Source organism: Bison bison, unplaced genomic scaffold (genome assembly GCF_000754665.1).
Source record: "Bison bison bison isolate TAMUID 2011002044 unplaced genomic scaffold, Bison_UMD1.0 scf7180017864383, whole genome shotgun sequence".
Lineage (NCBI taxonomy): Eukaryota > Metazoa > Chordata > Mammalia > Artiodactyla > Bovidae > Bison > Bison bison.
The window spans coordinates 4,225,739-4,251,572 of record NW_011494955.1 but is presented as its reverse complement, the minus strand read 5'-3'; the positions used below and the strand labels follow the sequence as shown (position 1 = coordinate 4,251,572).

The window sequence follows — 25,834 nt, the reverse complement described above, 5'->3', positions numbered from 1 at the left end:
AGACTTGGCTCCAGAAGCCCCCTCTTAAACACAACATTGCGTTCATTTTCAGAAAGAAGTTCCAAATTCAGCTTTAAAGAGATTGGGACGACTTCACAGAAGTTGCTCTTGGGCTGGGTCTTGAAAGATGACAGAGAGACAGACACTGGGAGGTGAAGACACGACTTCTCAAACCCTCAACTGTGAAAGAGAACTGCATTCCTGGAGCAGCAGGCAGATGTGTAAAGTTGTAAATTCAATCTCCCATGAACCAGGAAGGAAAAAGGCCTTACCGCTGCTCCTGCATGCCCAGGCAGATGGGAGGATCAAGATGGGATCCTCAGATACTTGAAATTTAGGACTGATATTTATCTCATGGCTCATCAGTTTACTTCCCTCTTCATTAAATGCCTCTTATATAATAAGGCCATCATTCTAAATTTTCAAAATATTCTGACAATTCATTTAATCTGCCATCAAATCGTCTTCAATAAACAGGAAAGGTGTTACCTTTATGACAGAACAAGAAACTGAGACATGAAAAGATAAATGTCTTGTATAAGGATATACAGCTAGACTAGAATCTAGGTCTGTGGTCTTTTCTTAGTGTTCTTTGTCCATTGTTCATTTGTAGGTGGTCCCCCTATCAGATGCAATAAAAGTATAAAACTAACTAACCTATTGTTCATAAAATGAATAGCATGGAATAAACAACTTTTATGACTCACTCCAAAGCATACATGACTTTCAAGAAGGCATTAAATACCACTACCACCACCACCCTGCCTGCAACAGAGCTCTGGGTGAATTGTCTTTTTTAGTCATTTTCAAAATGAAAGCCAACTGGAGAAAATGTCCAAGTGCAGTTTAAAAAAAAAAGTCAGCAAGAAGTGATTACACATCATTACTAAATACTCAGCTAAGGGAGAGTGGGGCCTCTCTGTTTTGTTAAGGAGTAATTAGGAGGGAGAGAAATGAGAGACTGAGAGAAAAAAGTTCTGGAGTCATCACCTTCAAATCTATACCTGTATCTAAAACCTATTCTATCCTCTACATGTAAATCTTTGACCAGGAAGGTGGGATATGCTGGCTGTGACTGGAGATGTGGAGTGGGACTGGGGTTACGGCTATTAGAGATATAAGCACACACACAGAGAGAGAAAGAGCCAAAATGTAGCCAAGAATGTGAATGAGGTCAATCTTAGCAAAACTGAAAAAGGCAGAGGCTTGGATCATGTCCAGGAGACACTGGCTAGAAGACAAAGAAAGTTTTCTATTATTAAATTTTACCATGTTCTTCTTACAATGACAATTCCATTCAATCAATTATATGTACCAGCCACCATCCTCCAAACATCCTCCTTTCAGAGGTAATATATAAAGGTTCACAAACCTTAAGCCAAATACAGGGCATTTTGGCCTTTATCTTCCCCTACCAAGTGGCCAAGAAGACTCCAAAGAATGTGAAACCTTAAATTACTTTTAAAACTCTCTGAAGTTTCTTTTTACAAATAAGGAGGACTATTCTTACATTGAAGGAGGGTGAAAAGATACAATATTTTCATAGTCTAGCCAGAAATAAACTCGTAAAATAGTTCAATCTGCTGGAAGATGAGAATTTTTATTTTATCTATTTAATAATTTTTCTTTTGGGGAAAAAAATCAGTGATAAAATATTCAAAGATTAGTTCTCTCTTCTTTTAACTTTGCTAATCTTACAAAAGATTTTCAAAAGAATTTAGCTTCAGGACATTCAAATTTCCATTCTCAGTAGATGTCCTCTCACCTCATTTAGGAAAGTAACTAGACATTTTCCACATCAGAAACTTGAGAATAAGCCCAGACTGCTTTCTCCCAAAACTCAAATCATAGAATTGTTTTGGCTGTCTTCTAGGTCAAATATATATGACTTCTTACAGATGGTATTTCACCTAAGGCACCGTGCAAGTTCAAACAAATAAAAAGCAACAGAGTGAAACCCTTGAAATGCACTGAGAAACTGAACTCAGGTCTACTACATCATCGGGCAGCTGGCTAAAGTAATTCATCTAATGCAAAAGGTATGTTTGTGTGTCCATCAGAAAAACTATGCCTGCAAATAAGAAATTTGCTATCCAAACGACCTGAATGTTTAACCAGGACAGGAGGGGGAGGAAGCCCTGAGATGGTTTAGCTGGTAGAAAAAGCACAGGGTTCGGCATGAGGCAGACCTGGACCTGGGTCTGGACCCTCAGTCTGCCATTTACTGGCTCCTTGACAAGTTACTGAACAACTCTGCCTCAGTTTCATAATAGGTAAAACTGGAATAACTCCTACCTTGAGTGCTTATGATGAGTCCTGAATGAGAAAATACATGCAAAAGTTCCTGGCACACAGCACACATTCAACTAGTTTTATTGGACACCACCCCAGCCCTGGCCCCACCCTTAAGTCCTAACAGTAGCTTTACCCTTAAAAGGGTGATTTAGAAAATTCTGGGTTGGTAGGTTCTCTGAGTACATTAAGTGTCTTCCCAGGTGGAGCCAGCAGTAAAGAACCTGCCTGCCAATGCAGGAGACGTAAAAGACTAGGGTTTGATCCCTGGGTTGGGAAGATCTCCAGGAGGAGGGCATGGCAACCCACTCCAGTATTCTTGCCTGAAGAATCCCATGGACAGAGGAGCCTGACGGGCTACAGTCCATGGGGTTGCAAAGAGTCAGACACGACTGAGCGACTTAGCACACAAAGACACGTGGTGGCACAGTTCTACACCCTCAGCAGTGGGAGCCAACAAAGTTAGTGCCTCTGGGTGCTAAAAGTTTAAAAGAAGGAAAACTGACATCAAAGAGGAGGTACAAATATCTAAACTAGAAATAAGCAAATTAGTTCAAAGAAATACATGTAAATAAAACAGTGCCAATATGCACAAAACAGGATTACATGCATCCAACTATGGATGTCGTCATTTTAATTTAGGCCTCAAACTGCAAATGCCTAGCGGGGGAAAAGACAGGAAAAAAAGATAATTTTCTTTACAGCTTCTTCTTTTCCCTGATTTTTATCTTTAATTTTCCCTAGAAAATTAGAAAACGGTTTCTTACAAGAACAGCTAGGCATATTCAATTACTTTGCCTTTATTCTAGCATCCATGAAAATGACTTCTTTTAAAACTAGGCAGTAAGTAATAACAGCTATGCTGTTCACTGAATCTAAATTAAACAGTGCATGGTGCCAGGTATTCTTTATCAGTGGTGCAGATAAAATTAACAATGAATCAAAAATCTAAGTATGTCCTCTCGCAAGTACAGAAATACAGTGAAAATTTCTAAATAGGAAGAATTTTGTTGGTAGCCAGTTCCTACCGCTCTGGAAACCAAAGATGCACAGAAAAAAATACAAGTAGAGAGAATAAAATAAGCAGCTTGTTTGATCTCAGATTCCAGGTGTCAGAAGGCTTATATTTTCCTCCAAACTAGCTCTCTGATCCTGCGCAAGCCATTATACACTTCTCTGGGCCTCGGTTTCCATATCTGCAGGAATTAAGGATAAAACAAGCTCTAAAGCCTGGTCAACATTCGATGAACGCCACTTGCCTGGCACTGCTATGTGTGACAAGGCAAAACGAGGAAAGGAATCGAGTAGGCAACAGAACAGATGAGCTCTGGGAGTGACAGATACATCCTCACAATTGGTGTAGGAGGTGGGAGCTGAGAGCGCGGGTGTGAATGATACCATGAGAGGGAGTGCAGCGTGAAAAGCAAGCGGAGAAGGCCAAAAAAGGAATCCTGGAGAAAACGAACATTTAAAGAATGGGTAGAGGGGAAAGGGATGATACTGGGACACAGCAGGGAGGCCAGGAAGGAACTGGGGGAAGGAGGGGAGAAGAGGGAGAGGGAAAGTGAGAAGGAGACGATGAATAATGCACAGTGTCACAAAGGTAAAAACAGAATCAGAAAACGCTTGCTCGATTTGGCAACGAGATCACCAGTAGCGGCCTAATTAAAGGAACTTGAAGACGACGGTTATTCAGAATACTACAGAGGAGATCAGCGGTGAAGTCAGGCTAGCAAGATTTTTTCCTTTCAATACGCTTTGTTATAAAGTATACGAGATATGGAGCAGTATCTATAGGAGGCTACAGAGTCCAGGAGAGTGATGGGCACATCTTGAAGATGGACAAATTCATATATTACAGAGAAACAGCTATTAGAAAGAGAGTGAAAAACACTTACTCAACCGACAACAATCAAGAACTTCCAACCTGCAAAGCACTACTTTAGAGGAACAGGACAGAAGAGGACAGATGTAGTCCCCCAGCACAGAGAGATACCCAAATAACAATGACATAATGAAAGACTTAATCACCAGTTTGATAAGGGCTGCAGAGAAGTCGTTCAGGGGCTAAGAGGGCTCTGACAGGTTTCAGCAGGCATGTTGCTCAGCACAAACTTACAGACAGGTCTACATGCCAGACCTGACCTAGTCTGGGCACCTGGACAAGGCTGCTCTGAGGAAGTGAGTGACATTTAAGCTGAGATATTTAAAAATAAATAAATACATTTAAATATTTTGAAAATGACACAGGAGCTGGCAGGACAGGCAGTGGGCTTGCAGCGGTGCGAAGTTCATCCGATGAGAAGACCTTGAGAGGGACACATCTGGGAGGGAGCACAGCTGAGAGCCAGCTCAACTGGTGAGGGGGCGGGCATACGGCAGGGGGTGGTGAGGTAGGGGAGGCAGCAGGGTCCAGATCCTGCAGGGTCCTGGAGACCACGTGAGGGTTCAGGGATTTCATTATAAATCAGAGAGAAAGCCTTTGAGGAGCTTTAAGCAGAAGGGTAACATGATCACACAAGGTAACTGATGAGGGCGGAAGCTCCTGAAAGGATGAGGAGGAGTAAGAGTCAGAGTTGGGAGTAGGGGTGCCTCATGGCTCAGTGAGGACTGAGACTGGGACTAGGGTCTGTGCCCTTGATCTGAGTGCTCCCTGGGTTTGGAGGGTTATCCTCCACCCTCAGGCTGCCTGGCAGAGCTTAGAGGAGCTGGAAACTCTGAAGCAGTCACCTCAAGTAGACAACAGCCTTTTTAATCCCTCTGTATTCAATATTATCATTTTCTGTGTCTGTCAGGATGCACAAAAGATTGGCGACGCTATAGGACTTTAATGATATCTCATTCTTGGAGAAAAGAGATAAGGATGGGTAAGTAAATACAGTTGTTGAGGGAGTGCTGGAGGTGGGGTGAGGGGGAGAGGACAAAGAGGCTCTGGTCTGAGGATCTCTAAATTTCTGAGTAGCCGTCAAAATAAAGGTTTTTAACCTATTTCCACCCTGCCCTCTACTTTCAATTAGTATTAATAATAATACATGCAAAGTTCTTAGTTCCTAGCACAGAGGAAGCACTTAATAACATCTGTTACTCTAACAGCAAATTCTGACAGAGATGGGAATACCAGACCACCTAACCTGCCTCTTGAGAAATCTGTATGCAGGTCAGGAAGCAACAGTTAGAACTGGACATGGAACAACAGACTGGTTCCAAATCAGGAAAGGAGTACATCAAGGCTGTACATTGTCGCCCTGCTTATTTAACTTATATGCAGAGAACATATAACTGGACATGGAACAATAGACTGGTTCCAAATAGGAAAAGGAGTATGTCAAGGCTGTATATTGTCACCCTGCTTATTTAACTTCTATGCAGAGTACATCATGAGAAACACTGGGCTGGAAGAAGAACAAGCTGGAATCAAGACTGCTGGGAGAAACATCAATAACCTCAGGTACGCAGACGACACCACCCTTACGGCAGAAAGTGAAGAAGAACTAAAGAGCCTCTTGATGAAAGTGAAAAGAGGAGAGTGAAAAAGTTGGCTTAAAGCTCAACATTCAGAAAACTAAGTTCATGGCATCCGGTCCCATCACCTTCATGGCAAAAAGATGGGGAAACAGTGGAAACAAATGATTAAAGACAAAAGCCATGAAAAAAGTGATAAAGAATAAAGAAGACAGAAGATTAATTTATGTTGTAAAGAAGACACTAAAAATCAAAATTTTCTTGGGCATTTCCTCCTAAAATGCCAGGGGAACAGGGTAGAGTCTATAAATGGAGACATACCTGCTGGTAGAGGGGGTGGCTTTGTGGGACTTGGTGGAGACTGAGAAGGGGTTCAGGTTCAGATGAAAGATGACTGGCGGGATGGGTCAGTATGAGAAGGGGACGGAGAGGGAGAAAAAGAGGATTAAGCTATAAGGGGATGAAAACGGAGTTCCTAAACCCAACAGGGTCCACTCTGAATCAGATTTTCATAAAAGATGTTCAGATGCTACTGCCAGTTCCTCTTTCACCATGTCAAAATTTAAAATAACTAAATATATTTAAATAAATTTAAATAAAATTTAAAATAACTATTTTTAAAGATTAAATAAAAACAACCCATATCCCTCAATGCAGCCTCAGCAAAAAGGATAAATGTTAAATGTTCATAATTCTCTTAGGAATACAGGCTCCCTGAGGAATGGTGGATAAACAAGCAACAAGAATAAGAATGATCTTGCAGCTATACAACTTGTAATAGAAAGTTGCTCATGGTTTTTCACAGGTTCAGGAGCTGATATCCTTAGCAGGTTTAAAAAAAAAAAAAAAACTAGCATGAAAGAAAGAAATGGGATAAACTGCTTAAGGATTTTTACAAATGACTCAGTTTTGAATAGACTATAGGAGCTGTAACTTTTGGTTTGGCTGATATAGAATAGTTTCTTTCTTTCTGTAATGTGTGTGTCTCCTGTTCCCCTGAAGATATTTAAATCTCCAATACCATTACTAAAAAATCTACTTCTTTCCTGCAATTTCACTTAGAGAAAAGAAAAAAAAAAAATTCCTTCCCAAAATAGCAAAGACAACAATGCGAGGAATAATCCTTCAGAGTCTGAACAGATATTTCCTGTACTTCACTCGATGTACTAATCACAAAGTTAGGAATTGAAAGGAAAAAAACACCACCCCTGACACCTACCTTCAATAACAACAGAACACCCAGCACCCCACTCTTGCCCTGCCGTCACCTCCCCAAAAACAGTAAGACACTCTGTGCTACATGTCTGAAGTACAAAAAATAAACTCTGAAAGCTGTCAATACATGGAAATGTGAATATTAAGCAGGGTAAATGTTCTTCATAATAACAATGTAAGTAAATGAGAAAAGCCATTATTCTAGAATAAAAGCTAGAAATAATCAAATTGGATCTGTTCAATTAGTAGTTGTATACTTAAGATTTTAAAAAAAAATTTTACTAAACTTATTCATTAAAAGTATTTTGTCTTCGTGAATTTGAAATCCTATTTCCTTATTCTCATTCCCATCTGAAACAAGTATTTTTGCAATGTCGTTTTTTCAGAAGGTAATTATGATATTTTAACAGAACATGAAAGATGAGGAAACAGTATAAAAAAACCAAGTACAAAAGAAAGAAAAGTCAAGCACAAGCAGTTTGTGTATCAACAAGTTTAAAGACAGATAAGTGCCCCCATCATCTCTTCTCTTCTCCTCCAAAAGAGAATTTTTAGCCGGTAAAACAACAACCCTCAGGATAAAAACCACATTCCCCAGTCCCCTCACAGCTAGGTGTGGTCAAACAGCGGTTCTGGCCAACGCGGTTTGGACAGAAAGAATGTGTTTAACTTCCAGGTCCTGCACTTTAAGGGAAAAAGCACGTCCTCCCTTTTTCTCCCTTTCTGACAGCTGAAATGGGACTGTGGTGATCAGCCATCTTAGACACAGACTGATGGCCAGATCCAAGCACTGTGAAGTTCAGAACAGGAAGAGCCCAGAGTCTGATGACCTCTCGGAGCAGAGTGGCCCCACTGGTGCAGACTATTACACAGCACAGAAATCAACTTCTATCGGGCTTAAGTACCTGTTATCTGGGGTTTCTCCTGCTGCTGCTGCTGCTGCTAAGTCGCTTCAGTCGTGTCGGACTCTGTGCGACCCCATAGACGACAGCCCACCAGGCTCCCCTGTCCCTGGGATTCTCCAGGCAAGAACACTGGAGTGGGTTGCCATTTCCCTCTCCAATGTATGAAAGTGAAAAGTGAAAGTGAAGTCGCTCAGTTGTGTCTGACTCTTAGTGACCCCATGGACTGCAGCCTACCAGACTCCTCTGTCCATGCGATTTTCCAGGCGAGAGTACTGGAGTGGGGTGCCATCGCCTTCTCCTACATACAGTCAAACTCAAAATCCAACAAGTATATAGTAAATGAGATGACTTCCAGTCTGTGACAGCAAATAATTCCTGCTACTTGGTGTCCCCACCAGAACCACAAAACCATGGCACTAAAACTGTTAAAAGCTAATTTAACTATTAGATAGGTAAGACACAGCCTTATAAGGTAAGATATAGCCTTATAAACTTTTCACTGTTAATCTTCCTGATGAACCTTTTTACATACTCCATCTTACATAAATGTGATTTTGATCCAGGCTGAATTCTTTTAAAGTAAATCTGGTTTATTTACTTAAAATCAAAACATTGCAAAGCAAACTCTCTGCAAAATTATCTAAAAACACACACTAAAAGTCTTGAACTGGACTCATCAATATACTGTGCGTGTTAAACATTTCTGATAGATGCTGTTCCCATGGAAGGTTTTTAGCATAATCAGGATGGCATTTCTGCACTGTGCATGCAGGGGGCTCAGTCATGTCCGATTCCTTGCAATCCCATGGACTGCAGCCTGCCAGATTCCTCTGTCCATGGGATTATCCTGGCAAGAATAATGGACCGAGTTGCCATTTCCTACTCCAGGGGATCTTCCCAACTCAGGGATCAAACCTGTGTCTACTCCGGCTCCTGCACTGGCAGGCAGATTCTTTACCACTGAGCCATTTACTACATGGCTTACTTACATTACTACATGGCTCAGTGGTAAAGAATGTAGTAAATGGGAAGCTCATTTATTACACTGTACTTGTGTTTATTTTTATTCTTAAAGTTAAAACAGTAATCATTTGATATGCTGAGTTCCCCATCAAAACATTATCTAAATAAACTCCTAGTTAGAAATGGATGCTTGAGGGGCTTCCCTGGTGGCTCAGTGGTAAAGAATCTGCCTGCCAATTTAAGAGACACAGGTTTGATCCTTGATCCAAGATCCCACATGTCATGGAGCAACTAAGTCTGTGTGCCACAACTATTGAGCCTGTGCTCTAGAGCCTGAGAAACACAATTACTGAGCCCATGTGCCACAACCACTGAAGCCTGTGCACCCGAAAGCCTGTGCCCCACACCAGGAGAAGCCACTGCACTGAGAAGCCTGTGTACTGTAACTAGACAGTAGCCCCCAGTCGCCACAACTAGAAAAAAGCTCGAGCAGCAACGAAGACCCAGCACAGCCAATAAATAAATAAGATAGATAATTAACACAAATCCCAATAACCAGTGTGACAAATGTTGAAAGACAACAGTCTGGAAATAAGCAAAATGTTTGAGGAATGACGTTTTCCCTCTGTTTACAGACTAAGAGCTTGCTATACCAGAGCCGTTAGTAAGTAACTCCAGGAAATTCTCTGAGCTTCAACCAGAGCAATTCTGCTGTTACTGAGTATACTCAGTCATGCTTCAGTGTAAGACTCTGTTTGAACAAAAACCCCTCACCTTAGCCAAAAGATTTTAAAACTACCTATAGTTGGTAGGCAAAGGGCAATAGGCATATAGCTACCATTAAAAAGGAAGCTGTCAAAAAATGGAAGAAGTATTAATAAATCATTGGAAAGACCTGATTTGATGAAAAGAAGTATTGAGATTATTGTTAAAAAAAAAAAAAACAAACATTAAGTTTAAAATTTTCTGGAGCTGTCCTAAAGTCAGACAGATCTAGATTATAAGCCTCGCTCATCACTTATCAACTATGTTTCTTTAGACAAGTTACTTAAGTTTCCTGGGTCCTTGCTTTTTCCATCTGTAAAACGAGGAAACCTGTACTTATTTCATAGGACTGTTAACAGGATTAAGTGATTACCTCTGCAAAGTTCCTAGCAAAGTGCTTAGTCCAGAGGTGGTGTTCAGTCACTCACTAGCTAATTCCTGTCTGACTCTGCAACCCCATGGTCTGCAGCACACCAGGTTTCCCTGTACTTCACTATCTTCCAGAATTTGTCTGCTCAGATTGATGTCCGCTGAGTCAGTGATGCCATCCAACCATCTCATTCTCTGTTGCCCCCTTCTCTTTTGCCCTCAATCTTTCCCCTCATCAGGGTCTTTTCCAATGAGCCTGCTCTTTGTATCAGGTGGCCAGAGTATTGGAGCTTCAGCTTCAGCATCAGTCCTTCTAATGAATATTCAGGGTTGATTTCCTTTAGGATTCACCAGTTTGATCTGCTTGTTATCCAAGGGATTCTCAAGAGTCTTCTCCAGTGCCACAATTTAAAAGCATCAATTCTTCGGTGCTCAGCCTTCTTTACGATTCATCTCTCACATCTGTACATGATTACTGGAAAAACCAGGGCTTTGACTATACGAACCTTTGTCAGCAAAATGAGGTCTGTGCTTTTTAAAATGCTGTCTAGTATCAATAACAGAGAAGGCGATAACAGAGAAGTACTCTTGCCTGGAAAATCCATGGATGGAGGAGCCTAGTAGGCTGCAGTCCATGGGGTTGCTAAGAGTTGGACACGACTGAGTGACTTCACTTTCACTTTTCACTTTTATGAATTGGAGAAGGAAATGGCAACCCACTCCAGTGTTCTTGCCTGGAGAATCCCAGGGACGGGGAAGCCTGGTAGGCTGCCATCTATGGGGTCGCACAGAGTCGGACATGACTGGAGCGACTTAGCAGCAGCAGCAGCATCAATAAATGTTATGCCCCTCCCTATCCACTCTGCCACCAAACACCAGGATCTCAGAACAAATTACAAACAAAAGAATTCTGAAGTGGATTGTATGCCTTTTTGCAATGGGTGATATTTATGTTGGAGATGAGCTAAAAACACTTCCCTGGATGAAACTGTACACTTACTCAAAAATCTGTACATCTGTGTTGAAAGCAGCATTATTCACAACCAAAAAGTAGAAACAATCCAAAAGTCCAACAATTGACAAAGGGATTAAAAAAATGTGGTATATCCAAACACAGAATATTATCCAGCAATAAAAAGGTACACGTTGGGCTTCCCAGGTGGCGCAGTGGTAAAGAATCGAGCTGCCAGTTGCAGGAGACTCAGGAGACACGGGTTCGATTCCTAAGTTGGGAAGATCCCCTGGAGAAGGAAAAGGCAACCTACTCTAGTATCCTTGCCTGGATATGCCATGGAAATCCCATGGACAGAGGAGACTGGTGGGCTACAGTCCATGGGGTTGCAAAGAGTTGGACACGATTAAGTGACTGAGCATGCATGCATACACACACACACACAGGTACATGTTACAACATGGGTGAACTTCAAAACCGTACGCTAAACGAAATAAGCCAGTCACAGAAGACTACATTTTGTTTGACTCCATGGACACGACTGAGTGCCTGAGCACACACATTTACGTGAAATATCCAGAAGAGTCAAATCCATAGATACAGAAAGTAGAAGGGATAGAAGGCATGGGAAGCGACAACTAATGGATATGGGGTTTCCTCTCGCGGTGATCAAAGTGTTTTAAAATTAGAATAAAGTGCACAACACTGTGAACTTCCTAAAAAACACTGAACTGCATACTTTAAATGGGTCAATTACGTGGCATGTGAATTATACCTCAATGAAGCTTTTAAACAAAGCTCACTGCATCTGAAATGTTATGAATCAAATCACAGCTATTGAAAATATACCATCTGCTAGAAAACAGATTACACTGGTGGGTATGTGTATATAAAACCTCTAATGTCGTTTTATAATGTCTCCAGCAGTTTATCATGTTTACTTCTTTCGACTCATTATATGCAACGGATGCCTTATCTCCTGTGCACCTCCAATGATACCAGCTATGTGCCATACTTGGGAAAACTGAGAAGAGCCACTCAGCTGACATCTCTTGTGGAACTCTAATTGATAAACATTCTTTTGAAACAAATAGAACATTTATGAAAACTGACCACATCAATAGACCATAAAGTCAGTTATAAACATTTCAAAGTACTGCTAACCTACAGACCACTTCATCTGTCAACAATACAATATAAATCAATAAAAGATAACTTTTTTAAAAGACCAGCTATAAAAAAGTCCTCTGTTGTGCCATTTACTTGTATGATACACTTGCATATGCAACACATGTATACTGCCACTTGACAATGTTAGTTCACAAGGAAATAGCTGAGGCTGGGTGTACGGCTGCACGCTGCCAACAGACCTCCTTGTATCTAATACATCTGTTTCTCAAGAAATGTATATAACCTATCATTTTTGGGAGTATTTGGGAATTTGCTATTTAAAGCATTCATGGAGTAAATCCTTTTGTATTATAAATAATTATTACCTAACTCGTCTGCACTTAATTCTTTCAAAAGCTTATTCTGTATTTAGCAGAGTATTCAGTACTGCATGAGATGCAAAACAATGCAGAGAAAGGAATTTGGTGCTCTGGTCAGTGCCAAGGTCAACATTTCCCCAAAGTGTTCTTCTAATTCAGCAAGCCAAGGCCTGGAACCAGTCCACGGCTTTATCATCACTGTGGATTTATCCTTGAGCAGTTCCTGAGAAAAGACCTCCACTGGGTCCTATCTCAGCAGAAAAATGGGACCAAGCTTCAATTACCTTAGGTGACCAAGAGGTGACCAGACTAGCTTAAAAAATCTGAAGGACAGCCAACAATCTTCCTCATCACTAAAATGGAGTGCCAAGTCATAGCTTTCCCCTCTCTTTCCCAGGCCAATGTCACTGAACCACTTGAGCCTCTTTTGAAAGACCTAATTCACAACTGCTTGCTTTTTATTAGACTAGAGCAGTCTTCACATGAAGACAAAGCTAAATGCTCATTTCTCGGATTGTGATGTGCTCTTCTGCTGGTTCACCCACTCTGCCTACTCCTCTTCTCAGACCTGGACATATCAAAGGCAACACTATATTCTTTGCTAACTTATAAAAAGGCATGATCTTGTCAATCTTGTCAACAGTCTCTTTAAATTGACATCACTTGTTTCTTTGCTTGAGAAAAACAGTTAGAGCAAATAGGAAGTACAATTTTAACTTGGATACCAATTGCACTGCTGATGTATTATACATAAACTTTGATACAACCATAGCATTTGTTGAGTATGTAAATCCCTGCTCTATTTCTATCTCATCTCTTTCTTCTAACAACAGATTCCTAGAAAGGAAGATGGAAACTATTGACATTTAGTAAACTAATATACAAGCTTTAAGTTTGAAACCTATGAACTTGCTCAAGGCTGACAAGGAGGATTTCCAGAACTCCGAGCATTCCTCTGTGATCCAGCCAGCTGAGTGGCTCATAACAGGAGTGAGAGAACTTTTGTTCTCTGATCACAGGATCATTATGTTCAATTATATAAGAGAAGCAATAACTGTGGCAACCAGGAGAGTACTGAGCAGAAAACACAGGGGTGAAGACTGTGCCCGGCACCAAAAGCATACGCAAACAGATTTGGGCTCTTTAGAGGCGTGGCACAAGCAGGGCAAGAGTTAAGTGCTAGGATAAAAGCAACAGGCTAATTACGAAGCAGAGTGTAGTAAGAACACCTAGAGACATTACAAAGGCCACCAAAAACATCCTACTGTGAGGTAGGCTGGTTAGCGCCCCACATCTGGAGCCAGATGCTTGGGTTCAATTCCGGCTCTGCCACTTACTAAAAACTGTTCGCAGAAGCAAGAGAAGTGTCCACTGAACTAGTCAAGATGTAAAAAGCCAGTGTTTAAAAATCTTAAAATACACAAAACATAAAAAGCAAAGATACTTTAAAAGGCTTGCTCTGGTCAGCCTGTTTCCCACACTTTGTACTGTCCACATAAACACAGAGAGACATGCACATATGTAAGTGTGTGTTACTCATCTCTCCTTCAGCCACTGCTGATGGCCTGCGAGGAGTCAGGCACCGCCTAGGCCCCTAGGGCTGTGCCGGAGCAGACAGCCATTCCCTTGTGGAGCTTTGATCTGAGGGACAGAAAACTACTATAAACAGAGTGGGTGGACGAATTATACAGAAATGTTAGAAGGTAGAGAATGCTTTGGAAAAAGAAAAATTTAGAAGAAGGAAAGCAGGGTCTGGGGGCTCAGCAGGCATTAAACAGGGCAATCAGGCAGAACTCATCCGAGAATGTGAGAGCTGAGTAAAACTGGAGGGAGGAGTTAACCACACAGCTTGTGAAGAGCCTTCTGGTCGGACTCCTCCAGGAGGCGGAAACAGCTATGCAAATCAATGAACTGAGAACTCCAAACACTTTTCAAACTTTAACACTAGAAGCAATGATCAGCCTTTTTCCCAAATAATCACTCATCTCTGGAAAAATACTTTTCTGAGAGGTTTAAAAAAGACAGATAGGAATGTCTGGATTTTATAGAAATATTTTTAAATTTAAAAAACTACTTATCATGGTTAATCTGTATAGGTAAGTGAATATTCTCCTGAACAACCACCCCACGGTGGAGAGAAGGGAGCCTGCAGGCAGCTACGGGCAGGCCAGGCCCGCAGGGCCCACCTCCCCATTTGCCTGTCAGGCCTGTTCCACCTGAGATTCCAGGGAGCGAACCTTCCCCCACCAGCTATCAGACCGCTCCCCCACACAGGAAGCACATCCAGCTTGGGACCGGCATGAGGGAGATTCGTTTTTCTCATCTGTAAAGTGCTACTTACACCCATACTCATTCACACTATAAGAGCTTTTCTGAGGGAAAGAGCAATCAACATATTCTAATAACTAAAATAGTAAATTCTAAAAAAATATTTTGTCATCAGATACTCTTGCTTCCCTTGTGGCTCAGATGGTAAAGCGTCTGCCTACAACCCAGGAGACCCAGGTTCAATCCCTGGGTCGGGAAGATCCTCTGGAGAAGGAAATGGCAACCCACTGCAGTACTCTTGCCTGGAAAATCCCATGGACGGAGGAGCACGGTAGGCTACAGTCCATGGGGTCGCAAAGAGTTGGACACGACTGGGCAACTTCACCTCATCAGATACCAGCTAAAAGGGACTAAAGGGTGGTTTTGGAAATCATTTGAAACATCAAAAGATTAACGGTCCTGGTCAAATGAACTGGCCTGGTCATAAGTACATAACTGAGGGGCAGAGACGTATTTCATTCAAACATATACAATTCTTGAATTTATTTGTCTCCTACCCTGAGTGAGTAAATGCTAATTGCTAACCATCATGAAAATAGCTCTTACTGGTTCTATAAACTGACACCATCTCCCAGCCATTTGAGGTAGCTTACTAATCAAAAACGAAGGTTCCCAATATTGCAATTTTATTTTTCCCTGTTCAGTTGAGCTGCAGGAAATGGAAGCAGTTGAATGTGAATGTAAATACGGATGTCCTTACAGAACTGCTGTCATAAATTACATGATCAGGAAAAGAGCAAAACAATACAAAAGATCATAATCTCAAAGTCTCCTATTGCCATCACAGAAAACAGGTCATTTTTATAGAAATGGTGTTGATGATAACAGTTAAACTAATAAATAACAACCAGTGACTCCGGTCTCCCTAGGCAGAGGCTATAATTACACTCTGTCAAGCTTTCTGTCGTATTCTAAGGCTATCTGGCTAATATGAAGAAATAAGGAAATCAGAACATCCTTTCAGGGGAAACAATTGTGCAGTGTTCACAAGTCTGTAAAACATTTATATGTTTCAGTCCAATACTTCTTCTAGGAATCTACCCAAAAGAAAAATAGAAACCTGTCCATAAACTGTAAACAGTTTTAAGAAGTATTTTAGAACGTTATATATTGGGCTTCCCAGGTGGCACCAGAGGTAAAGAATCCACCTGCAATGCAGGAGATGTAAGAGTTTCGGGTTTGATCCCTGGGTTGGGAAGTTCCTCTGTAAGAGGGCATGGCAACCCACTCCAGTATTTTTACCTGGAGAATCCCATGGACAGAGGAGCCTGGCGGGCTACAGTCTATAGAGCCACAAAGGGTCAGACATGATTGCAGGACTTAGCATCCACGCACATATCCAGCAAAAAAAATATGTTCATTAAGAATTCCTCTAGCAGAAAGGCACTATCTTTATTTAGAAAAAAACTTCTTAAATATACAAAGTAGACAGTATAGTACAGTGTAAAATGCACAGGTTCAGGAATAAAATGATCTGGCCGGTGATCTGGTTCTCTTCTTAACTACTGATAGCTGTATCACTTTAAGCCAGTCAGTTCCAGCCCTCTGTTAAGTGTCCTCATCTGCAAAACAGGGATGTGACTAACCAACTTACCTTCCTCATGGTAATTTTTGTGTGTGCCTGTGTGGGCAAAGGAAAGTAATAAATGAATCTGAAAACCTTTGGAAGTTGTTAGTAAAGGATCATTATCATCATCATCCAAGTTCCAACTGAAGGAAAGGATAAAAAAGTGATGAGGTACTTTTTTCTCAGTAGACAAAGGAGAAAAGGAAAGCAGGATGCCTTGTAAAATTACCTACTTACGGATAACCAGAGAGGTAGAAAAATGGTGTTCAGGAAGAATCTACAATTGGACAAGGATACATTTTAGAGCAATAAGAAGCAGATGAAAAGCCAGGAAAAATATTATGTTCCAAAAGTCTCTAAGGAGAAGAGCACATGGGGTGTGAATGGGGGTGGAGAAGAAAGGAATATGTGTGAGGGACAGGAGGCAGGTTGACCAAAGAACTAGTGTCAATAGTTTGCGAGGACTTTAAGGCCAGGATTAAGACAGTGAACAAAATTCTGTTCCGGAAGAGTACAACTAATGCTGCAGGCAGGTTATATCCAATGTTCCTCAGACATTACCATTATCACTGCCTTAGTTAACTGGATTACGCAGTTTTTGTAAATCACCAGGATTCCCCGTCTGTCCTTTCTTTAAAGAAAAAATCCTGTGCTCATTAATGCAGAAACAGGTAGGTGTGGATGACTTGGTGGCATTAAAGAAAGGAAAATAACCCAAACTCATATTTAGAAATTACTTGAGTTATTTCTGAATCTGACATCAGTCAGTCACATGGCTGCTTTGGACCCAACCTGACGGAATTATGTGTGACCATGTTCTGCAAGACTGCTCACTTTATGCCACTGGGAAGGAAAAAGGCTGCTTGTCAAATGTGATAAAGAAAACTCTGAAGGGCTGAAAACAACCAAGCCAAGGAGGAAAATCTTCAAGAAACCTTATGTTCATTTGCAACCTTCTCCCTTAAATGTGAGTACTCGCTTTAATGTAACATATACTTTTTATTCACAAAAAAGATTGAAAAGATAACTATAAAAGAGAAGCTCAAAATATTATTAAAGCACTCTACTGTTTCAGTTAAACATTTATCACACACACACACTTTGTGACGAAGTCCAGGATAGCGCAGGAAGAGGTCCGTGAGACCCCCTCCCTGACTCCAGGGGCAATTTCTCCTGACACCCCTCCGCTCAGAGGCCCGCAGTCTATCAGACATCAGGCATCCCAGTGACACCCTCTGACTCAAACAGATGCTCATTTATTAATCACACTCCTCCAGGAACAGAAGACCACAGTACTACCTACCACAGTTCTAATAAGAAAATAACATTCTCACTTTTACCCTTTTCCCTCTCTAGTGTAATAAGAACAGTGAGCTGTTGTCTGTAAACTCTGAGTACAATGTATAAATTAAAAAACCATTTACATGAAATTCCATAATGCTGACAAACAATCTGAGCATTTCAATATAAATGCCAGGTACAAGTAAATTTATTTACAAAACAGAAGTAGAGTCAGGCACATAGAAAACAAACTTGTGGGTTACCAGGGGATTGGGGCGGAGCAGGGTGGGGGCTGGCAGGCGGGGAGAAAGATAAACTGGGAGACTGGGACTAAAAATGCCCACTACCATATATAAAATAGATAACATAAGAGTCTGCTATACAACCTAGGGGACTCTACTCAATACTCTGTAACGGTCCATATGAGAAAACAATCTTAAAAAAAAAAGAATAGATATATGTGTAACTGATTCACTCTGCTGTACACCTGAAACTAACAATACTGTAAATCCACTATACAGCAATAATTTTTTTTATTTAATTAGATGCCAGATCTTCAACCACCTTTGCTTGAATTAAAATAATTTTTACGGTGACACAAGAAGTTATGTTGTCAAATAAATGGTGGATTTCCTATTCCAATAAGCACCACGCAGGCCTTTTAAAAAAATGAAGTAAATGGATAAATGTTGACATGGAAAGTGCTGTAAGATAAACTAAGTGAAAAACAAAGTGCAAAAGACTTCGTCTGGAGGCGCTCCTCCATATAAAGAGTGTCTCTCCGTGTATATACGCTACTTTGCCTAAAATACAAATTAATAGAAAGATTCACAAAGATTGGAAAACATCTCCGTTTTAAACTAACTATAAACAAAAAACACCAGCTTAGATAACTTTCAGAAGAATGTAGTGGAAATTTTTACAAGTCAAGTATAAATATCTAACTATATTTAAAGCGAATACTACCTCTTCTATCATAAAAAGTAAAAATAACCAAGTTTCAAAGAAATAAAACTGAGACAAGCGATAGCTATTTTTAAAACATGCAAATCAGATTTATCTAAATACCTTGGGTTACTGAATCTTCAGTCTATTTTAGTGCCAACTGGAAACCGTGTTTTTTAGGATCACTTGAATCAAGTCAACACTCTGAAAAGTCTCCTGGTCTTGGACACATGTCAAAGCTCTAAGATACAATAGCCTTGGACCGGCCGGGCATAATAATGATCACCGTCAACTGTCAATATATATGGCTTTTGTTAACCTGTTTTATCACCATGCAAAACAGACACAATCTAACTCATATAGTCAAAACTTTGTCTTTAAGACCCTCTCCTAATTTCTCGCTTTTTCATTTCTACTTATGATCCTTAGTTTATATTTGAAAACAAACTCTATTCCTGCCCAAGGTTTTATTTTATATCTCTCTCTTTAGTCTCTAAGTCGTGTCCAACTCTTGCGACCACATTAATTGTAGCCTGCAAGGCTCCTCTGTCCTTGGAAGAATACTGGAGTGGGTTGCCATTATATAAAGCCCTGATAAGTGAGATTAAATTCTTGTTACACAAATCAAAAGTCTTAAAGCCAAAGAGCTGTCAGGCTGGAGCACTCTGTGCAAGATGGTAGCAACTACTGGCGATATGCAGTAGAATTATTCAGCTTCACTGACACTGTAAGTAACTAAAACACAGCAGGAAAGAAACCATGTTGGAGAAAATGACTGGAGTTCTGAGATCACAAAGGCACAAAGAAATTCCACTCTGAGGGCAGAAGAGGGAAGGCTGAGAGTAAAAGGGGAGAACGAGGAGCCCTTCAGTACATTTCCAGGAGGCCAGGTGCCAGCGGCCACTTATTTCATTCCTTTCTCATTTTTACTTTACTCCATCTGGTGATTTTTCTTCTGTGAATAAATAAATATTACAACATAAATCAATACACAGACTTTTGGTTAATACATTCAGTGGTCACAAAGAAAGGAAAAAACCATACATGAGCAACATGGATGCAGCATTCTCCTCGATGGCCACATTAAGCATAACTGTGGTGTACTTGATGTTTTCTGATAATAAGACCTGACCAATTTACTCTGCAGCCCTAAATATGTTCACTGAAACATAAAGGGATAGGTACTTACCAGCTGTGTGTACTACGAGCTTGTTAACCTGCATTTCCAGTGCTAGCACGGTTTTACTCTCATTAGAGCCAACAGCTGCCAAAGTGTTATTCCTTTTAGACCTTGAATCTAAGCTCTGTGATAACTGATGCAGCCAATTTAACTTAATGGTACTATGAAAATAATTTTTTTAACGTATCAAGTTATTCAACGTAGAGCTCCTCCCTCTCAATAAGAGAAAAATGTCAGAAGAATTACAAAAGAAAACCAGACGAATTACATGACGGCTAAAAGCTGAAAGCTGGGAGAATTCCCTGGAAGTCCACTGGTTAGGACTTAGCACTTTCCCTGGTCAGGGAACTAAGATCCTGAAAGCCACAAAGAAGAAAAAAAAAGGTGGAAAGGTGGGTCACCAATTCTGAAAGACAAGCCCTTAAAGGAGTACGTCAAGGCTGTATATTGTTGCCCTGCTCATTTAACTTCTATGCAGAGTACATCATGAGAAACGCTGGGCTGGAGGAAGCACAGGTTGGAATCAAGACTGCTGGGAGAAATATCAATAACTTCAGATATGCAGATGACACCACCCTTATGGCAGAAAGTGAAGAGGAACTAAAAAGCCTCTTGATGAAAGTGAAAGTGGAGAGTGAAAAAGTTGGCTGAAAGCTCAACATTCAGAAAACTAAGATCATGGCATCTGGTCCCATCACTTCATGGGAAATAGATGGGGAAACAGTGGAAACTGTCAGACTTTATTTTTTGGGCTCCAAACTCACTGCAGATGGTGATTGCAGCCATGAAATTAAAAGACGCTTACTCCTTGGAAGGAAAGTTATGACCAACCTAGACAGCATATTAAAAAGCAGAGACATTACTTTGTCAACAAAGATCCATCTAGTCAAGGCTATGGTTTTTCCAGTAGTCATGTATGGATGTGAGAGTTGGACTATAAAGAAAGCTGAGCACAGAAGAATTGATGCTTTTGAACTGTGGTGTTGGAGAAGACTCTTGAGAGTCCCTTGGATTGCAAGATCCAACCAGTCCATCCTAAAGGAAGTCAGTTCTGAATATTCACTGGAAGGACTGATGCTGAAGCTGAAACTCCAATACTTTGGCCACCTGATGCAAAGAACTGACTCATTGGAAAAGACCCTGATGCTGGGAAAGATTGAAGGCAGGAGGAGAAGGGGACAACAGAGGATGTGATGGTTGGATGGCATCACCAACTCAATGGACATGAGTTTGGGTAAACTCTGGAGTTGGTGATGGACAGGGAGGCCTGGCATGCTGCAGTCCATGGGGTCACAAAGAGCAGGACACGAACCAAACTGAATATTATCTAAAAACCAGCCAGGCAAAATAAAAACAGCAAATTGTATCTAAATTGATATAAGACCAAGATAGACAAAACATTTAATCATATATCAAACAATGGTGGTGGTGGTTTAGCAGCTGTGTCCTTTTGCGACCCCATAGACTATAACCCGCCAGGCTACTCTGTCCATAGACTTCTCCAGGCAAGAATACTGGAGTGGGTAGCCATTTCCTTCTCCAGGGGATCATCGCAACCTAGGAATCGAACCTGGGTCTCCTGCATTGCAGGCAGATTCTTTACCGACTGAGCTACAAGGAAAATACCTATTAACGTATGTTACATTTGAGCTGGGCTAAACTTTTAAAATACATTAATTTTAGTATTTCTAATGTACTTTTCTGGTTTGAGAGTCAATGTTGAGTTCTTGGATTAATAATCTGATGACTTCACACTTACTATAAAACCTTTTCATTGAGTAAATATGAATTTCAATCTATTTGGTTCTGTGCTCTAATTATTAAGGCAGTAGAGAAGGGTTGGTTAAATAGATAAACGTGCTCAATCACATCTGACTCTCTGCGTCTCCATGGAGGATCAGAGCGCGCCAAGCTGCTCTGCCCGTGGAATTATCCAGGCAAGAATACTGGAATGGGTTGTTATTTCCTATTCCAGGAGATCTTCCTGACTCAGGGATGGAACCTGAGTCTCTTGCATCTCCTGCATTGGTAAGTGGATTCTTTACCACTAGCACCACTTAGGAAGGGTTGGTTGGAATCCAGCAGCTCAAGAGTTGAAACAAAGGGGTGTGTTCTTAACAGGAACTACTGATTTTCCTGATACTGCCTACACAACATCTCCATTTGTGGCCTTAGGTGATTCACTGATCTCTGATAGGTTCTTTTTCATATGCAAAATGGGTGGAGTCATTTGTAAGAGTGGTGGTTTAGTCACTCTATCCTGTCTGACTTGCTGCCCCATGGACTGTAGCCCCCCTAACTTATCTTTAATGATAGCTGCTGCTTTGGGTTTACCATAAAGTCAACGTGTTCTACATTTCTAGAAGACTAAATTCAGCTCTGGTCTTAATATTCAATACCAGGACATTAAGTCTAAAGCTATACATAAGTTCTAATTAGTGTATGAGTTTTAATTTCAGCAAGAGTAGAAAGGTTGAGAAAGATTGTAGAAAAAGCATAAAACTCAAGTTTTAGCTCAGACTGAAATTCAGTTACCTGCTAAAGAGAAAAAAAGTAAAAGATTTAAAATAACACACACCAGATGGAAAAACAAAAAGATCGATATAATAAAATCTTAGAATAGCTTCAGGTTCAACAATTAGGCATTAAGTTCAGCCAGCAGCATCTGGCCACGCCTTTGTGGAGAAATGAGACAATTAAGTTCCTACTATTTGAAAAGGAATTTCCTATGTGGGCTCTGGTCCATAAACAGACTAAAATTTTATAACATTAAAATGTGATCAATCTATACTTTTATATTAAAGCCTAAATTCCTATTAAAGGGGGGGGGGGAAGCTTTCACTGGAAATGATCGCAGTAATGATTCTCCAGTAACAGGTACTGTGACAATTAACCCAGTGAGTCACTCCTTGGCCCACAGCTGTGAACCTCAGTCGTTTCTCCAGTGGGGGCGACAAATGCCACCTTTTCTTCCTTCCTTTAAGAGAAGGAAAGTGAAAGTGAAGTCACTTAGTCGTGTCCGACTCTTTGCAACCCCATGGACTGTAGCCTACCAGGCTCCTCGGTCCATGGGATTTTCCAGGCAAGAATACTGGTGGGTTGCCATTTCCTTCTCCAGGGGATCTTTCTGACCCAGGGATCGAACCCAGGTCTTCTGCATTGTAGGCAGACGCTTAACCGTCTGAGCTACCAGGAAAGCCCCCGCACATTACTCTATCTCCTCCAGCACCTTACTTTCACCAGTTCCAAGTAGGAAAAAGAAAGAAAGCAGCATGAGAATCGCAGAAAATAATTACTCCTGGTTAGCGGAGGAGCCTGGTAGGTTGCAGTCCACGGGGTCACTAAGAGTCACCCACGACTGAGCGACTTCACTTTCACTTTTCACTTTCCTGCATTGGAGAAGGAAATGGCGGCCCACTCCAGTATTCTTGCCTGGAGAATCCCAGGGACGGTGGAGCCTGATGGGCTGCCGTCTACGGGGTTGCAAAGAGTCGGACACGACTGAAGCGACTTAGCAGCAGCAGCAGCAGAACATATTTCAGTGTTACATCAGTCAGTTGTCCTGATGGTGTTAAATCACTCAATTGTTTAAAATTTAGGTAACATGACGAATCCTCCTCTGGCCCAGAAGAACCTCTGTTCACCTGTATCTACAGATCCCATCACCACTCTTCTAATTCACCGACCTCACACCCTTTGCACTTCCTCCAATGTATCAATTCTGCAGGACCCTCCCCCCACAACCACACCAACCATTTCCTGTGCCCAGAACACACCTTCCCTAGACTTTCTCATAAATGGACTTCCTCTCATCATTTCAGGTCTCAGCTCAAATTATCACATCTTCAGAAACAATGTTTCTCATCATCCTAGAGAAAATGGAATCTGTTAACCCCGCCCCCGCCCCAGCTTTATTTTATGTTATGGCAATTACTTGCTAAGAAGTTCAGCCATTTTAAGTCAACCACCTGGACTATCACAATTTTAAATTAACAGACATGTAGCAGCCACTTCACTCAGTCAAAGGACTTCAAAAGTCCTCAACCTTTAACATAAATAATACAAATTCTGAACATTAAGAGACTCTCCCTGATAGGTTACTTCACGTCACCAGTCCCCACTCCACCCTCCACACTTACAATGTTCTATAGAAACAGACACAAAATCCAGATGGACAGCAGGGGCCATACACATAGAACCCAGCAGCTGGGTTAAAGGATGGAATCCTAGTCTGGATGGTCTTGTTACAGGCGCCTCTTCTCCACAACTCAGGGAATAGAAAGGTACCTCATTCAGGCAGCATTACTTAAAAAAGCTCCTCCTGATCCTCAGCGACGTGACTAGTAAGGAAATAACTACTGTACATCCATTTGGAACTCTGAATCTTGTGTAAGTACAGTACAGCAGAGGCACTGACACTAACAAAATTTCTAAAGCTATTTTGTGTGTGCATGCTCCGTGATGTCTGACTCTGCTACCCTATGGATTGCTGCCCACCCAGGTCCTCTGTCCATGAGATTTTCCAGGCAAGAATACTGGAGGGGCTTGTCACTTCATTCTCCAAACCCGCATCTCTTGCACCGGCAGGTGGGTTCTCTACCACTGCATCACCTGGGAATATCTACCACTGTATTATTTCAAGGTTCGTTTTCTCTTTTTGCAGGGGGAGGGTCTGGGTAACTGAACATTTATGCCTAGCTTTGCTTTCATTCATCAGTATTCTAGATGAATGAGTAATAAATTCATTCATTATGAATAAGGAATAATTATTCATTATAATGAATAAATTAAATAAATAAATACCAAAATAAATTCTATGGCCATAGATTACATTTTTATAAAAGTCAATGGTCCCAAGAGACAGTTTTTCTTCCAACTTTCTTTCCTATACCTTGTTTTCAAACACAACTAGGGCTGAGTTTAAAGTATAGTACAACTTGTTTTTCTACTCTCTGATGGACCTCAAAAGAGAAATGTAGGCAGAACACTTGCAATATCTGATTAAGGAAACAGAAAATTGAAAAGAATCTGTACGAAGAGCAGAAGAGAGAAGCACGGGTGGCAGGCTTTCAAAAATGAAGTGGAAACGCTTAAGAAGTATTTTTAGGGTTGCTGCTTCCACATAAGACCTCCAAGCATAGGGGACACTAAGGAGAGGAAGAAAATCTGCACACACAGACTAGGACTGAACTAGTGCAACAGTACCGGCAACTTCCTACGTGACACAATCACTTCTAAGCACCTCTACTACCTAAAATAATAAGATGGTAGTCTTGTTTTGGACAGAATCTAACAGACTGTCCCATGAAAAATATTCCTTTCTCATCAAAGATACATCCATAACCTCTAATAGAACAGACATCCGAAAGAAGTGGTGGTCATAAGGTAACTTTAATTATCATTATCTTTTTTGAACTGAAAGCAAATTTTTTTTTAAGTGAAGAAAAGAAAAAGAGGGAGAAAAATTATGGAAAATTTTTGAACAGAAGAAAGGTGCCAAGATGCAGAGGAAGATAAACATGGGGACATAAGGAACAAAGGGCCTGTTGGAGAGACCAAGAATTGGTGGACAGCCTGAATCACTTTTGTCTTCACATCAAGGATGAAGAGGGGAGAGCTGGTACTGCGCGCACTGGAATCTGGGGAGCAGAGTCAAGTGTGAGCTCTGAGGAGGTCCACACTCCCCTAGGTCAGGCACCCCTTCCCTGCTGCAGCCCCAAATCCCAGGGAATCCCCAGCCAAGGTTCTGATGGTCTTGGTGGGAGAGGGAAGAGGGGACAGAGGTACCCACCAAGTCATAAGAGTAAAGTGTGTAAAAAGTAATTTTAATTAACTAGTCATCATGTAAATATTTTAATAAAGTTCATAGAGCAAGTGAAGGGTGAAACAAGAGGGTGGCCTAAAGACGAGGTGACAGTAACAGAACATCCCCAGAATCTAAAAGGACAAGGGAACATGTATATTAAACTATCCTGTTGAGGACAGAAAAGGGTACAAGAAGAGACACGGAGCTTCGACACCGTGTCAAGCTCCAATTTTATCTAGAAGTCAACTGGCTTGACATAGTTCCAACTGGTGTGAAGACAGACACCTTCCTAAGGTGCACTCGTTTGAAAGCAA

At 41.1% G+C, this 25,834-nt stretch overlaps 1 protein-coding gene across 1 annotated transcript in view; it reads right to left on the bottom strand.

Moving 5' to 3' along the window:
* DIP2B (DIP2 disco-interacting protein 2 homolog B (Drosophila)) overlaps window positions 1–25,834 on the bottom strand; it is a 232,157-nt gene that overhangs the window by 127,586 nt on the left and 78,737 nt on the right.